This window comes from Salvia miltiorrhiza, chromosome 2 (genome assembly GCF_028751815.1).
Source record: "Salvia miltiorrhiza cultivar Shanhuang (shh) chromosome 2, IMPLAD_Smil_shh, whole genome shotgun sequence".
NCBI lineage: Eukaryota > Viridiplantae > Streptophyta > Magnoliopsida > Lamiales > Lamiaceae > Salvia > Salvia miltiorrhiza.
The window spans coordinates 24,455,291-24,473,977 of NC_080388.1; the positions used below are offsets into that span (position 1 = coordinate 24,455,291).

At 38.5% G+C, this 18,687-nt stretch overlaps 2 long non-coding RNA genes across 2 annotated transcripts; both read right to left on the reverse strand.

Annotated features, from left to right (window-relative positions):
• Window positions 1-4,474: 4,474 nt before the first annotated feature.
• Window positions 4,475-7,585, reverse strand: LOC131007795 (uncharacterized). The gene is made up of 3 exons (XR_009096288.1): window positions 7,273-7,585; window positions 5,257-5,320; window positions 4,475-4,741 (listed from the first exon to the last, which is right to left on the reverse strand). It is a non-coding gene; the product is annotated as an uncharacterized LOC131007795 (long non-coding RNA).
• A 7,991-nt stretch (window positions 7,586-15,576) lies between these two features.
• On the reverse strand, window positions 15,577-18,687 carry LOC131007796 (uncharacterized). The gene is made up of 3 exons (XR_009096289.1): window positions 18,375-18,687; window positions 16,359-16,422; window positions 15,577-15,843 (listed from the first exon to the last, which is right to left on the reverse strand). It is a non-coding gene; the product is annotated as an uncharacterized LOC131007796 (long non-coding RNA).

Below are 18,687 nucleotides of genomic sequence, written 5' to 3' on the forward strand. Positions count from 1 at the left end.
CACAAACTTTCTAATAGCATCAATACTAAACGGCCACCAGCCCTCCGGCTGAGCTAAATTTTCCATGGCATCAGCAACGGCATTACCCTCACAAAAAATATGAGAAACTCGAAAAGTGATGTCTCTAAGTCTAGCCAAAGTGGCCTTCCAAGACGCATAAAATTTCCACGGAACAGCCATCGAACAATCTTCCAAAAGCTTAACCACATACAATGAATCCACCTCCAACCAAAGTTTATGCCACCCTCTCGAGTGCGCAATAGCAATCACTGTTATAATCGCAAGAAGTTCCGCCTCGAAGGCATAAGCCTTGCCACCGTTCAAGTGAAAACACCCTCTAACGACACAAAAATTATCCCGATACACCCCCCAGCTACAATCATTCTAGGAGCGCCCGACGCCGCCCCGTCCATATTGACTTTTATCCAATCCCCCGCAGGAGGCCACTAGTTGACACTAATAAAATCTGGAGGCGGAGCAGCACACACCGAAACTCCGATAGAGCGAGTGATCATATAATCAGACCACAAGTTAGAAGTATGACCAAGCATGGGGAACGCCTCATCCACCTCTTTAAAAGTAGCCTTTACAGAAGCTAACACACGTCGCTGATCAAAGGGAAGATCATCAAAGATAGCTTTGTTGCGCAACGACCAAATACACCATAGCATACTAATAATCCCCAACTTCCAAAAATTCTGAATCAGCGAACAAAACGAGGCCTGCCAGGTCTGCACTAAGAAAGAATAAATGTCCGTGCATTCCATAAGATGCGGCATTTGAAACCACGTGAGAAACTCAATCCAAATCGGAGTCACACGAGAACAACTCCAGAAAATATAATCTATGCTTTTCGCATCCGCCATACATAAACTACAGCAATTAGGAGTAATAAGGCCATTCCGGACCAGCTTATCCACCGTTGGGAGGCGACCATGAATAATGCGCCAACAAGTAATAGAACGCCTCACCGGAATAAAATTGCTCCAAATCCAAAAGCCCCAATTAACTTTAGGGAAACGATGTCCAATTTGAGCAAAAGCAAAGGCTGCAGTCACATATCCATGAAGAGACGGCTTCCAAAACCGAGCATCAACTTCACTATCAATCGGGCAAGTGATGATATCAACCACCACATCAGGATAATGCTCGATAAAATTTGCCGAGAAGTGCCAAACACCGTCAATAAAATAATCCGCCACCGATTGATTTAGAAAATCATGCATGAAAGAGGGAATGACAATTTTATCACAAATTTTATAACTAAGCCAATCGTTAGTCCAGAAACGAGCCCTTTCCTCACCAGAGCATAAGAACTCTCGACTAATTCATCAATCTCCGGCTTAACACTCATCCAAAATGACGATCCCACCACCGAAGCCTTCGCCAAGCCAAAATTATCCAAATAGCGAGATCGGAGAATTCTGAAAACAAAATCCTCGCCTTTTATCAACTTCCAAGCCATTTTCATCATATAGCAGCGATTCATAATAGAAAACGACCGAATGCCGAGGCCTCCTTCATCCTTTGGAGCACAACACCTGCCCCAGCTCACAGCACACGTTGGACTTTTATCAATAGAACCCGACCACACAAAATTTCAGAAACTTTTATCCAAATCATGGAGCAACGATTTTGGCTAGCGAAAGACCATCATCGAATGAACAATAGAGCTCTTAATAACCGAATTAACTAGACAGAGACGTCCAGCCATAGATAACTGTAACCCCTTCCATTTAGAAAATTTCTGCACAATCCTATCTTTGATGCTCATGAAATAAGAAGCACGCGGTCGCCCGATGAAGAGGGGAACGCCCAAGTACGTAGTCGGGAGAGACCCCTGAGTGAAACGCAGAATCCTATTAATCCCCTGCGTCATAGCATACGAAACTCCGCGACCAAAGAATATTTTGGACTTCGCTTGACTACAAATCTGACCTGAAAGCTCCCCATAGAAGTCCAAAATGTGTTTAATCTTCTTAGGATTTCTGACAGAAGCACGACAGAAGATAAGGATATCGTCAGCATAGAATAAGTGAGTCGGAAAGTTCGAAACTCTGTCAAAACCCATAGGCAAAAGATGTCGCGAGTCAACGCAATTCCTGATGATGTGACTAAGAACATCCTCAGCTATACCAAATATGTCACAGCCCACTATCCCAATGACGGGTTAACCGGGGTTATGACTTGGGTGAACAATAAGAAATGGAAATTTAAAAGGGATTTACTAAATAACCAACATTAATAACAACAAACTAGTGGTATATATATATATATATAACCACTTGAGTAATTAACAAATGAGCCAGCCATAACGACTAAACCCCAAATGAAAGTTAAACAAAATGAAGGAGTAATAAGTTCCACAATACGATAACAAATTCAGAGTGTTTGCAGCGGAAAAACGTGTGAGTTATGCATATGGAGATGCATACTCAAGGTTTCATTACATAAACATCAAAAGGGAAATCCGCTCAACACCGATCCATTCCATCGCCTGCTCAACCTGCACATTTAGAAATACATGCAGGGCTGAGTATAAAAATACTCAGTGACATGAGCCGAAAATACAACATGCATACATATATAAATTGAACTGCCATAACAGTAACACACAGGGGTTTTCATAAATGACCTGCGCTTACTAAAACATTTCGTTCATTTTCATAAAGGTGGATGCATCCCATTTTCAGTCTATATGATCCATATCTGTTCCTTTCTGTCACGCGCCGGGAAGGAGGCCTCCTTACCACGGACGCCAAGACCGGTCGCAAGCGACTCGCGGTCTCCATGAGTGTACACGTTAACCCTAGCTAGCGACCTTTGTCTAGCATAGGATCCCAATTGGATTTCCTTTAAAGTTGGCGAACCAACACAGATAGGATACATATAAAAACATAAACATTTTGGCAGTCAATCATTTCATAAATATTTCATTTTCATAACATTTTCATTTTCATAAAGGGCATTAAACATATAAGCATTTCATAAGAACTGAATAAATAGTCAAAACATATCATGCATATATATTCGCATATGAGGCCTACGTCACGCAGGGGATCTCTATATACGTAATAATAAAATAATGCCCACCTCAATTGTTCTTAAAGCTGGCGTGGAGTCGTTTCTTCTTCGGCTTCACTTTCTGTCGCCCGAACCTTTATTGATGAAGAGTCGATAAGTTCGTGAAGAAATTGTCATAAGACAAAGTCTAATTCTACGTGCCTAAGGTATCTTTTAATGTTTTAGGGTTCTAGCAGCATCCATATTAATCTCGTTTCATTCAATCAATAAAATGTAATCACTTATCATGTAACTATCATATAGGTTCGAACCCATTTATTCGAACATCAACATGTACATAATCCATAACCTCCCTCTACACCCGTCATTTAGTCAAATACTCCATCAATTAGGAACAAGCCATATTTTATCACCCTGAAAATTTAATCATTATAAATCATGCTTTCTCATACTTCGCACATTTTCATCACTTAAATAAATAAATCATTTATAAACACATGCTTAGTAATTTAATATCTCAATTAAATCCCAAGCTCATTTGATAAAGTAAATCATATACTTAATCATTCTATAACACAATTCCACATTTTTTTTTATCATGTAAATAAATAAGATATTCCATTATTCATTTATAAATAATAAAACATTTTAAAATCCATTGAGATGAAATAAAACATTTTAACCATTTAAAAATCCATACTCGAAAAGCCTTGAAATATTATAAAAATGAGGGTTTAATCCCAATTTTTTTTTTAAAGTTCAACAATAAATTAAATAAAAGAACGGACATCATTTAAAATAAATAGTTCCAACCTTAAATATTAAAAATTAAATCAAGAGATTTAAATTCACTAAATTAATTTAGTGAAAATTCAAACATTTTAAAATAAATAAGGCCAAAAATTCGTAGGCTTTATTAATCAATTAACAGTTCAAAACTTAATTAAAATGAGCCTCAATCAATTTAAATAAATACCCAACATAATTTAAAATAAAAATGGGCCAAGTACATTTTATTAAATAAAAAAAATCGGCCCATTCCCTTATTTAAAATTTTCGGCCCAAGCTAGCAAGAAGGGCTTTGAGCCCAAGCCTAACCCTAATCATACATACATATACCACCCCACACACACACAACACACACACGCAGCTCACGCCTCTCTCGCTCTCCCTCTCCTTCTCGGCTCCCTTTCTCATCCCTCTCCGTTCGGTCGAGTGCGGCGCCGCCTCCGGCGCGCCGCCTCGCCGTGCATCTTCCCTCCCCCTCTCATACTCTCTGTCGCAGCCCGAAATCCCGACACTAGTGATAGTGGGGTACGAGTATCGATACGACTATTTTTAAAGAATAAAAGATAAGAAGAATAGGTCGAACATCAAGCGGAAGCTCACATCAAAGCATGCTAAGGAAAATATTATTAATTGAACTCAAGGGTAAAATCGTCAACGTCGTTGTAACCTTTTAATTATCAGGAATTTCACGAACAAAAACAAAACAGGTATAGCTTATTTTTCATAAGGAAACATAAAATGCAGAGTGTCGCAGCAAAAGGCGAACCAGTTACATGTATGGAGACACATAACCGTGAGTATATTACTTGATTCATATTCAAAGTAACTTCACATCAAGACTTTATCGATAAAAAGGAAATACGATAAAGTAAATACGTCATCTAACGATTCCCCACCAGCACCAGACCAATCTCACTCCTCGCTTAGCCTGCACATTTAGAAATACATGCAGGGCGTGAGTATATAATACTCAGTGGGCAAACGCCGAAAAACAAGAAAGGCGCTCTTAGAGCTATAAGTTTGAAGCTTGCCACATCTCAGCAATACACAGAAATAAGTTAGTATCAATGAATCTGTGCATGCAGTTTTCATAATCAACATCATAAATAAGTAACTGCGCAGTTTAAACATTCATCATGTATGTACCACTTCCACTACTCATCATCAAAGGTACTGAGAAGTAGGCCTCCCTCTCAAGTACCGTGACCGGCCGACCCGAAGACGGCTCACAGTCACCTCTGTGCACAAAATCCCGCTTGTGGCAGGACCGAATTCGTCTCATCAGTAGAGGGTAACACACAAGCTCAACATCAAAAATTGGCAAGTCAAACAGTTCTCAAATATCATTTATCTCAAAACATTTGTTAATCTCATAACATCATTATATCATCAAATCATTTTAGAAAACTCGGATAATATATTTATACTCAAAATATTGCCCACCTGAAGACCTTACTCAAAAACTCCCGTCAAAGTGGAGTTACTTACTTCCTTGCTCTGCTCGTGTCTTCAGGGATCATCGTCATCATCGAAGGTTCATGTCATAAAATGAATCCCGATTAGAAACTCAACGACAAAAACTCATGCCTCAACTCATGCTCTATATTATATTCTATCTCTTAATCAACTCTACATAAACTCTTTACTCATTTCAAAACCTTAAGTCCAAGGATAGGTTTCAAGAAAATCATGGTTCTAAGTCTCGATTTATCACTCATATAAGGCTCGTCTAATATCATTCAAACACTTAGGCAACACAATCACATAAGGCACATAAGAAAATACCATCAAACGTCATCAAGACATGTTCTGTTTTTACACAGACTCGACTTCAAACTTTAACAAGTTCTGACTCCGACATCCCCTGGACTCCAGACTCATACCAAAAGAAAGGTATTTGAGTCTAGTTTCATTTAAAAAAAAGTAGAGTCAGAAACTACAAGTGGTTTGGGAGATATGGCGTTTTTACCAAGGTCTACCATATTCGGCAGTTTTGAGCAATCGGAAACATTGATTTTTTTAAAATAGTAAATGTTGTCCAATTGAGCTCAAATTTGGTGGATATCTAGCCCATACAGTAAGGTTGATACCATAAAAATTTGGAAATCTAATTCACACAGGAAGTCACTGAAATGAATGACTTTGTCCCCTGTTCTCTGAAATTCCCGGCAGAAATGTGCAGATTTGGTTTTGTATTTTATAAAAATAGTAAATCAAGTCCAAATGACTTGAAATTTTACAGAGGTGCTCAAGACTCATGTAGGGACATTATGTAAAATTTTCAAAGCTTTTTGATATCGACAAACCGTCGATCACAGTAGGTCAGTAGCCTACGAAAAATCACCAAAAATTCATTCCCAACTCTTAAATGCTCAAATTAACATTTATACAAAGCAACCACATCAAAACTCATTTTAAGCACTTAAAGCACTTAAAAACATTCAAATACATCAAAATACTCATAATACTCAATCTTGACTCTTTTCTTTCATCATCCACTCAAATCCCAAGGAAAACGTTTCTACAACGTATCAATCAAATTCTCTTTTCAATCTCATGCTCAAAATTTCTCAATCATTCATTATTGACCTCATACATCATGTAACTCATTTTACACATATATTTCCCTTTTTATCATGTAAACTAACTCTAGTGAAAAACTCATATATCATCATAAAATTCTCAACAAAAGCATGACAACTTCACAAAATGATCATAAATCAATTTGACCTCATTTTATCATTCGTTAACCCCACATCATATGAGAACTCAAAAACTCCTTCAAACTAAACTAAGTCCAAATTTTACTTAGCTTACATTAGACTTAATCAAACATATTAAAACACTACTATCATGCTCAATTACACATATCTTAAGTTAAATCACTTAATAGACACATAGACAAGAAGATCCTAATTTTTATTAAACTAAACTCTAAGAAATTTTATAAACTCACATGGATCTTTAATCTCATCATATATCTATCAATTTTAGTCATTTAAACTCACATCAAAACCATCAATTCACAAATAAGGGCATATATACACATATCCCTAATTCTAGTAAACTAACTCACATCAAAACTCCAATTGACATCATATACTCAAATTACTCCATCAATCATCACCATATACACCTCATAGACTCATTTTCATCATCAATTCATCACCTTGATCATCAACTCAAAAATTCCCAATTTGGGGTAAACTAACTCAACCAAATTTTTACATCACAAAGCATAGCTTTTCAAAACACATGCTAATCACCACCAAACATCACATAGATCATTTTTCTCACCTCAATTCAAGGAAAGAAGAAGAAAAATTTTTGAAGGGTAAGATACCCATTTTTCGAAAATTTGAAGGAAAAAGGGAGGGGGTGATTTCTTGCTCCAATCCTTCAAATAAACTCATATACACACTCATACAAGTCTAATCTATAAATATGGAGATTACTTACTCAAGTTCTTCACCAAAACTCAAACTTTCTCACTCTACTTTGGAGCTTCTTCTTCAAGGATTTTCTTGTTTAAAAGTGGATAGAATATGTTTATGAAGGATATTAGAGTGGTTTGAAGTGTTTGGTAAAATTTTAGGAAGCTTCGAAGGTTCCCATTAATGGAGGAAAATGGTGGAGTTGAGTAATGGAGAAGATGAGTGTATGTTTGTGTTGGTCGAAAATTTTGGGAGAGAGAGAGAGATGATTTTCGAAAATTCCATGTGAGGGAGAGAGAAGAATTTAGCTTGCAAGATTGTATTTGATCTTGTGGATCTTTAAAGGAGATTTCACAATCTTAGGGAATATTGCTAATTAATGCATCTTCTCACTCTAATCTCTTCTTTCTCTCTCAAATCTCTACACTTTCCTCTCACTAATCTCTACACTCTCTCTAATGTACTCTCAACTCTCTACTCTCTCAATTCTATACTTAGCAAAATTTAGGCATATAACATATGGTATGGGTAATTAAATAAAGTGTGTGAAAGGTGATCAAATAAAATCACAAACTATGGTAATGTCACTCATTAATAAAATACCACATCATAAATATTCATGTGACCAAAATAATAATTATAGCACTCATATTAGTGCACTCACATATATATAATATTCCTCTTCGTAGGAAGGAAAATAATTTAAAAAATATTATGCTCGAAAAATTTTTCATAAACCGGCATCATTCGATTTCTTGATAAAAATAAATCATACTTGCTTTGGAAACTTAAACGAAATTCCAAATGCTAAGGTCTCAAATAAAAATCATAATCACTTGGTCATAATGACACACGTCACAAAATCACATAATCACTCAGTCACGTAAATTCACATAACATCACATCAAAGCAGTCGGCAAACACAAACAGACTAAACGTCTCTCTCTAACCGACTATTTTCATCGAGGTTCTCACTCTTTCTTCCTCGGCTCTATATCCAACTCAGTATTCCTATTTTTCTTAATAGGACAGTCAATCTCTAATAATTCAGTATCCGGTAACTCTATTCCCGGTAGTTGGAAATAAAATAAAATCTCAGCTCAATTCAATCAGCATCTCTATCTCAACTCATTTCTCAAATCTCATCACTCTAATTCCATCATCGGTTTATTCACTCGTATCTCTATTTAAAAGACAACTGTCTTATCTACTCATAAAAAAAGTAGTCTCGTATTTTGACATCTCAGTATTCTCAATAGTGTTAAGACACTATCTCACAACATGAGGAAAAGTACGGGGTGTTACATCCTACCCCCCTTAAAAAAAATTTCGTCCCGAAATTTGAGTTATTCTTCTTCAGGAAAAAGCTCTGGATACTTCTCTTTCATCTTCTCTTCAAGTTCCCATGTTGATTCTTTCTTGACCGTGATGTCTCCATTGGATTTTTACCAAGGAATCGTCTTGTTCCTCAATTGTTGGATCTTCCGTTCAGAATAGCATCAGGTCTCTCTTCATAGCTCAAATCTGGTTCGAGGGACACGTACTTTCTCAGTTGAGAAACATGGAAAACGTCATGGACGTTCGCGAAGCTCAGAGGCAACGCTAGTTTATAGGCTACATGGCCTATTTACTCTAATACATATCATAAGGTCCTATATATCTCGGTTTGAGTTCTTGTTAACTCGAAAATAACATGCTCCCCGAGATAGGGAAAAACTCACATAATCATCGTTTCTATCATCAACAGAATCTATTCACAAATACTCAATTGTTGAGTTTTCTTTTCTCGATTTTGCTAATCGATGCCATAATTCATGGCTAAGTGGTCTCACTTCTATTGTGGAAGTCTCTAATAGGTATAATTGTATAAGGTTGCCAAAGTGGCGCCTTCACATGTTAACACGTTAAACATCCTTCTACGAATGATGCCATCTCTCGCTTCTTATTCTCCTATCAAAGCGTCGTTTCAGTCTTGGCATATCTTTATACTACCCACATGTGTGGTGTAAAGGGTGTCATGAGCTTCGCTCATAATCTCATTCCTCAACTCTTCTTTATCGGGTATACACACTCTCTTTTTAAACAAAAAGGCATTATCTGACATCTCTTCATAATTCTCTACTTTTTCGGTTCGAAACTTTATTCGCAATCTTTCTATCTTCTCATCCACTCTCTATGCTGTGACCAGTCTCAATCGTAGGTCAGGGGTAACGTTCAGCGCAGAAATTATTATTTCTGTCGTTTGTGGTGGTATTACTACCTCTAAATTCATCTTCTCGAATTCCTCGATTAGGTTCTCTTCTCGAGTAAGGAGAAATCCTAACTCTCCCTGATTCTTTCTGCTCAACGCGTTAATTACTACGTTAGCCTTCCCAGGGTGATAATTTATTCCACAATCGTAGTCCTTCATCAACTCTAGCCATCTTCTTCGTCGTATGTTCAGATCTTTTTGCTCAAAGAAATATTTGAGACTCTCATGATCGGTGTATATCTCACACCGTGCTCCATAGGAATGGTGTCTCCAGATCTTCAAAGCATGCACTACGGCTGCTAATTCTAAATCATGCGTCGGATAACTCATCTCGTGTGATCTCAGTTGTTGCGAAGCATACGCTATAACTTTTCACTCTTGCATCAGTACACATCTTGGACCATTTCTCGATGCATCAATATAAACTGCATACTCTTGATCCCCTTCTGGAATAGCTAACACTGGGGCTATAGTGAGCCTCTTTTTCAGCTCTTGAAAACTTCTCTCACATTCGTCCGTCTGACGGACTTGACTTCTTTCTTTAGCAGGTGCGTCAATGGCTTAGCGATTTCTGAAAAGCCCTCAATAAAACGTCGATAATACCCTGCTAATCTCAGAAAACTGTGAATCTCGTGCGGTGTGGTTGGCGATCTCCGCTCCTGTACCGCTTGAACTTTTGCTGGGTCTACTTCAATTCCTCTCGCAGAAACAATATGGCCGAGAAAATTGACTTCTTCAGCCAAGACTCGTATAAAACTTTTCAACTCACATTTGCTAAACTTCGCATAAATCTTTTTAGCTCGTAATCTTTCCAATACGATCCTCAAATGCTCTTCGTGTTCTCGTTTACTCTTCGAGTAAATCAGGATATCGTCTATGAAGACTAACACGAACTTGTCTAGGTATTCGCGAAAAACGCGGTTCATGTTATCCAAGAATACTGTCGGGACGTTCGTCAAACCGAAGGACATATCTTCCAAACATCTTTGAGTTTATAGTAATGCCATATTGCACACGCGATGCCGTCTTCGGAAATATCTTCCGATCGTAATTTCAGCTGATAGTATCCCATCCTCAAGTCAATCTGTAAAAAGGTGCTTGCTCCTCGTGGTTGATCGAACAGATCATCGATCCGGGGTAACGGATATTGATTCTTCAACGTTACTTTATTCAGCCCTCGATAATCGATACACAGCCTCAAGTTTCCATCCTTCTTTTTAACAAAAAGAACTGGTGCTCCCCATGGGGAAACACTGGGTCGAAAAGAAACCCATATCTAGAAGTTCTTATAGTTGCAGCTTTAACTCTTGCAACTCTGTGGGGGTCATTCTGTACGGCGCTTTTGACGTCGGTACGGCGCTAGGTTCTAACTCGATCGTAAACTCAAGCTGTCGATCTGGGGAAAACCCGGTAAAGTCTCAGGAAAACGTCTTTATACTCTCGCACATCTGGTACGTCATCAACGTTTGCCTCGAATTCATCTCTCTGGTTCAAAATATACAACATACGCGGTTGTATCTTTTCTTCGCAAGTGATCTCTTGCTTGCAGCGCCGAGATGATCAGCGTCTTCTTCCATTTTCTCTCAATACCAATGAAGGAAATTGGTTCTCGGCCAAAAGGCTGAAAATATATTCGTCTCTCCGTGCATTGTTTCTTCGCACGATTTTTCTCTAACCAGTCCATTCTTCACATTTATATCCAAGTACCACATATGCATCAGTCTCAGATTTCTAATCTCGAGCTTAATCGATTCTAACTTAAATTCTAAGTTAGGGCATACGGATGAAACCGTAGTAATTCTGTCTATGGGTATGGCTACTCTTTAGAGGTTGTGAAGCAAGCTCTATGTTCAGTGTCGAACAAACATACTATGGGCACATCTTTCAACTCGCCTATATCTAACGAATTTCCTCTATTCTTGTCCGGTGCTTCCTACTTAAGCGCGAACAGTTTCTGGCGATGCGGTTGATACGCCCACGACGATGCAGTCGATTCGCCTGCGGGGCTGGTAGTTGCCTTCCTGACTGACGCGGTCGATAGGCTGGCTGTTGTCGCTGTGGTGGAAATAGCGGTAGATTCCCTCCATTGCTTTGAGTTGCGGTCGAAACTGAATCGGTCGTCTTTCGCTTCCACTTTGCTGACGATTCGGACACTGGTTCGAGTAGTGCGCGATCCTTCCGCAGGTATAATGCTTATTCTTTCTCATCATGCATTCTCTCAGATGTAATTTATTGCTCTTCGACAAAGCGATAACCCTCGCGGTCCTTAAAAAAAACTGCTGCTGGGGCAGCTGGGCCAATTAAAAGCCGTTCGTCTCGGTTCTGATATTGTGGTGGCGCATCATGACTCTGCCACGGCTTCTTGGGGTATTGACTTCGGTCGTCCCATTTTCTCTTTTCTTCTTGCCCGCATCCAGGAAAGGATGGATTGCACGTCTGAGTGCTCTAACTCGTTTGGGTGCTGAAGCTCAAATCACGTTCTCTGGCTGAATTGCCAATTCTATATCAAATGCTCTATTTAATGCTTCAGTACTCATAACCGCATTCTGACTCGTTAAATCGTCTCGTACTTCTTGTCTCAAGCCTGATCGAACATTTTCTCGTTCAACTCTTCTCGACAAGTGGCATACCGAACCAAGTCGCGAAACTGACGTTCGTATTCAGCTACGGTTTTATTACCTTATCTCATATCATCAACTATATTTCTTGCTTCGGTCGGTTTTCTCTTTCTCGGTAAAAGTCTAAGGGAACATGTATCAACCTTAGAACTAATTCTCATAACTCACGAATCATAAGACTCTTACTCAACATCATACTATTTTCTCAATTCTCATAACTCATCGTCAAAGACATATTTCATGTCTATCAATACAACATCAGCTCAAAATTCTACTCAAGCATAGAGACTCTCTGGTCATCGTCATATAGACATATAAGAAAATTTTCTCTTTCGAGAACTCTTACTAATTGCGGGGCGTAACGAAAATAAACATCCCCTAATACTTCGACGATGCTACATCTGTACTAGTCGTCATCTCAGTCTACTATCGTGGAAAACATTATCTGCTCTAACCCATCATCTCGATCTTCTTGAACCTGCTATTGCCTATTCTGGCTTAGCATCACTTCTTCTCGTCCTCGAATTTGTTAGCTTGTTGCATACTTGGCTAATATAAGAAAATCCATAATCGAAAAGTTGTGCTCGTCCCGTAATTATTATATTCTATGGCTGCTCCCATATATCGTGTTTCTTCCAAACACTCTTATTGTTATACCATCCTAGTTACCTAGACATTCCTAGCTCTTGTCGGATGTGGTAGGAAATAGGATGTGATGAATAAAAATGCTTGATTTTGAACAAGACGAGTTCAAGTAATGGAATGATTCCATAATAGCCAGTGCTATTTCAAGGATAATGAAGAAGTTACAATTAAGGTAAGATCAAAAGCTAGAACAAAATCTAGAACAAAAACTGAGATATGATATGATAGAAATAAATCAATACTGGAGGTAGAAACAATCCATTAAGTGGAAAATGAATAAATTGTCCACTGTTAAAGCAAGGGGCAAGGATTTCCAACACAAATGGCTCGGGCTCAAACACAGTGGATCTGGAAAAATTTTCTCAATAGGAAATAGTTCATCTCCTGTTGGAGTTCAAATGGATGCAGAAAAATTTAAATACGACCAAGCGGGATAGGGACTCAATAAGTCTACTCTCACGACTACTCTAGCGATGAAACGCGCGGTCCCGGTGAAAGTACCTCTATTTCAAAGTACTATTGGTCAATAGTATCTATGCATTCCATGAAGTCTCCATAACACGTTCGTCCTATTAGGGTCGTGTCCCTAAATCGCGATGAAAACTCTAACTCTCGTCGTATTATCTCAACGGTTGGTTTCTCTGTTCTTTTTCTTCATCTTCTTCATCTTCTTCTCGGTTTATGCTTGGTTCCCTCTTCTTTTCGGAGGTATACTACAAAAGGAAAAAGAGTTATATAACTATCGATCTCTAAACTAACCGTTTGTCTTTACAAAATACAAATCCTCGTTTCTCATTTCACTTCTATATCTCATTTGTGATCTCAAAGTTCTCAAAACTCTCATCCAGTCTATTTCTCGTCTATCATCGTTCGAAATTCTCATCAATCTCTATTTCTCATTTTTCATCATGCATCAGCATCATCATCATTCTCAAAGCTCTGCTAAAGATAGTGAAACTCACTAATCATAAACATCTCTTGTATATATATATATGGAAAATTGCCTCTCTATCGAGGTCTTTTACAAAAGTGAAGTCTTATGCACAAAAGTCCTAACTCCAAAATGATGCTCTGGCTATACAAGCATCATACATACTAAGCATATATAGATCTAGGCTATACACACATACACACTATACTATGCTTCTCTACCTATATATATATATAACAACTATGCACCTATACATATATACGCGTCTACAAGACATACGTAATCACTAGGCATCATCTCTCGAGATCCAGCTCGTCGCCTCAATCAATACGGGCTGTCATAATCTGACTCATCCACTATCGGAGTATAGACAGGTGTCTCAGGAATAGGTATCCACGTATCAACTCCATCGGCCGTAGTCTGACGCTGCAGTGGCTGAGTCCAACCATAGCCGACCGTCATCTCTGGAGTCTCCTCATCGGGGTCCTCCTCATCACTATCGGAGCGTGCCGGCCGAGATCCTCCCTCCTGAGCGTCTCGGTACGGTGAATATAGAATCGGGTGCATGTACGTCTGGAAGGCCAAAGTGCCAAGCTCAGGCAGCGGGGCAACCCTCGGATATGGATCGGAAGGAACATGCTGCGTCTCAGACTCAGTAGAATCAATCGGCTGTGTCGACTCAACAGGTGGCAATGGCAACGGTGTCGTCGCCGGTGTCAAATCCCAAGGCGGGAAATCAGCACTGGGAGAAGGAATAAGTGATACAAACGCAAACGGATCACGCTCAATCCCAGGTGAGTACGGCTCGAAGATCATCGGCTCTGGATCATCAGACTCGAGAGAAACTGGAATCGGATCAGCTGGGGGTAGAGGTGCCATCAGAATCGGCTCCTCGAGAGTTGGAGGCACAACAACTAGCTCCCTTCCCTGGGCAGGTCCCTCAAGCTCTCTATACGGCGGTGAAGGCGGATCGCCATGAGCAAAATAACGGTGGCTCAGCGTCGCGATGAAGCCACTAAGGTCTCCGTACCTGATGCCCTCCAACCAGGTAGTATCTACGTACTGGGGCACTAAAGATGTCGCCCAGTCTCGCCACAAAGGTGGCAGTAGTGGAATCAAAAGCGTAATGGCCTCCGCGCCATCGATCCCATAGGGAATAGCCCTCCTCCATCGTCGGTGATAGTGTGCCAGAAGTTCACCCAAGGTGTCATCCTCGTCCGGGGTATACTCCCTGAACCATCGCTGCATCGCTGTCTCGATATGACTCGGCATCCTGTAATATAAAACATCATATCCATTAGAAAATGGATGACGAAACTTACTTGGTACATCTCAATCAACAACATACTCGTCCTCGTTTGGTACGGTGGGGCATCGGCTATACTAGCCTCAACATTCCTCCTCATATTCCACATCAACTGCCTCATATCAGATTCCATCATCTCAAATAATTCCGTCATCAAAACAATTCATAACTCATTAGTAACCCAAACTCAGCTTTTAACAGAAAAGCAATAAGAAACAACATCAACCTCTTACCTCGTTAAGCCGGAGGAGATGGGGTGCTGGGGTTTCGTTTCAAACTGACTCTCTCAAACTAGCCTAAGAATTCAAATTAGACTAGTACTCAAGTTAAAAAGATACCAGTAATCAAAGGTTCAACTCAGTCAAGCAATAGACTCAGAGCAGACGACCTGCTCTGATACCACCCTGTCGCAGCCCGAAATCCCGACACTAGTGATAGTGGGGTACGAGTATCGATACGACTATTTTTAAAGAATAAAAGATAAGAAGAATAGGTCGAACATCAAGCGGAAGCTCACATCAAAGCATGCTAAGGAAAATATTATTAATTGAACTCAAGGGTAAAATCGTCAACGTCGTTGTAACCTTTTAATTATCAGGAATTTCACGAACAAAAACAAAACAGGTATAGCTTATTTTTCATAAGGAAACATAAAATGCAGAGTGTCGCAGCAAAAGGCGAACCAGTTACATGTATGGAGACACATAACCGTGAGTATATTACTTGATTCATATTCAAAGTAACTTCACATCAAGACTTTATCGATAAAAAGGAAATACGATAAAGTAAATACGTCATCTAACGATTCCCCACCAGCACCAGACCAATCTCACTCCTCGCTTAGCCTGCACATTTAGAAATACATGCAGGGCGTGAGTATATAATACTCAGTGGGCAAACGCCGAAAAACAAGAAAGGCGCTCTTAGAGCTATAAGTTTGAAGCTTGCCACATCTCAGCAATACACAGAAATAAGTTAGTATCAATGAATCTGTGCATGCAGTTTTCATAATCAACATCATAAATAAGTAACTGCGCAGTTTAAACATTCATCATGTATGTACCACTTCCACTACTCATCATCAAAGGTACTGAGAAGTAGGCCTCCCTCTCAAGTACCGTGACCGGCCGACCCGAAGACGGCTCACAGTCACCTCTGTGCACAAAATCCCGCTTGTGGCAGGACCGAATTCGTCTCATCAGTAGAGGGTAACACACAAGCTCAACATCAAAAATTGGCAAGTCAAACAGTTCTCAAATATCATTTATCTCAAAACATTTGTTAATCTCATAACATCATTATATCATCAAATCATTTTAGAAAACTCGGATAATATATTTATACTCAAAATATTGCCCACCTGAAGACCTTACTCAAAAACTCCCGTCAAAGTGGAGTTACTTACTTCCTTGCTCTGCTCGTGTCTTCAGGGATCATCGTCATCATCGAAGGTTCATGTCATAAAATGAATCCCGATTAGAAACTCAACGACAAAAACTCATGCCTCAACTCATGCTCTATATTATATTCTATCTCTTAATCAACTCTACATAAACTCTTTACTCATTTCAAAACCTTAAGTCCAAGGATAGGTTTCAAGAAAATCATGGTTCTAAGTCTCGATTTATCACTCATATAAGGCTCGTCTAATATCATTCAAACACTTAGGCAACACAATCACATAAGGCACATAAGAAAATACCATCAAACGTCATCAAGACATGTTCTGTTTTTACACAGACTCGACTTCAAACTTTAACAAGTTCTGACTCCGACATCCCCTGGACTCCAGACTCATACCAAAAGAAAGGTATTTGAGTCTAGTTTCATTTAAAAAAAAGTAGAGTCAGAAACTACAAGTGGTTTGGGAGATATGGCGTTTTTACCAAGGTCTACCATATTCGGCAGTTTTGAGCAATCGGAAACATTGATTTTTTTAAAATAGTAAATGTTGTCCAATTGAGCTCAAATTTGGTGGATATCTAGCCCATACAGTAAGGTTGATACCATAAAAATTTGGAAATCTAATTCACACAGGAAGTCACTGAAATGAATGACTTTGTCCCCTGTTCTCTGAAATTCCCGGCAGAAATGTGCAGATTTGGTTTTGTATTTTATAAAAATAGTAAATCAAGTCCAAATGACTTGAAATTTTACAGAGGTGCTCAAGACTCATGTAGGGACATTATGTAAAATTTTCAAAGCTTTTTGATATCGACAAACCGTCGATCACAGTAGGTCAGTAGCCTACGAAAAATCACCAAAAATTCATTCCCAACTCTTAAATGCTCAAATTAACATTTATACAAAGCAACCACATCAAAACTCATTTTAAGCACTTAAAGCACTTAAAAACATTCAAATACATCAAAATACTCATAATACTCAATCTTGACTCTTTTCTTTCATCATCCACTCAAATCCCAAGGAAAACGTTTCTACAACGTATCAATCAAATTCTCTTTTCAATCTCATGCTCAAAATTTCTCAATCATTCATTATTGACCTCATACATCATGTAACTCATTTTACACATATATTTCCCTTTTTATCATGTAAACTAACTCTAGTGAAAAACTCATATATCATCATAAAATTCTCAACAAAAGCATGACAACTTCACAAAATGATCATAAATCAATTTGACCTCATTTTATCATTCGTTAACCCCACATCATATGAGAACTCAAAAACTCCTTCAAACTAAACTAAGTCCAAATTTTACTTAGCTTACATTAGACTTAATCAAACATATTAAAACACTACTATCATGCTCAATTACACATATCTTAAGTTAAATCACTTAATAGACACATAGACAAGAAGATCCTAATTTTTATTAAACTAAACTCTAAGAAATTTTATAAACTCACATGGATCTTTAATCTCATCATATATCTATCAATTTTAGTCATTTAAACTCACATCAAAACCATCAATTCACAAATAAGGGCATATATACACATATCCCTAATTCTAGTAAACTAACTCACATCAAAACTCCAATTGACATCATATACTCAAATTACTCCATCAATCATCACCATATACACCTCATAGACTCATTTTCATCATCAATTCATCACCTTGATCATCAACTCAAAAATTCCCAATTTGGGGTAAACTAACTCAACCAAATTTTTACATCACAAAGCATAGCTTTTCAAAACACATGCTAATCACCACCAAACATCACATAGATCATTTTTCTCACCTCAATTCAAGGAAAGAAGAAGAAAAATTTTTGAAGGGTAAGATACCCATTTTTCGAAAATTTGAAGGAAAAAGGGAGGGGGTGATTTCTTGCTCCAATCCTTCAAATAAACTCATATACACACTCATACAAGTCTAATCTATAAATATGGAGATTACTTACTCAAGTTCTTCACCAAAACTCAAACTTTCTCACTCTACTTTGGAGCTTCTTCTTCAAGGATTTTCTTGTTTAAAAGTGGATAGAATATGTTTATGAAGGATATTAGAGTGGTTTGAAGTGTTTGGTAAAATTTTAGGAAGCTTCGAAGGTTCCCATTAATGGAGGAAAATGGTGGAGTTGAGTAATGGAGAAGATGAGTGTATGTTTGTGTTGGTCGAAAATTTTGGGAGAGAGAGAGAGATGATTTTCGAAAATTCCATGTGAGGGAGAGAGAAGAATTTAGCTTGCAAGATTGTATTTGATCTTGTGGATC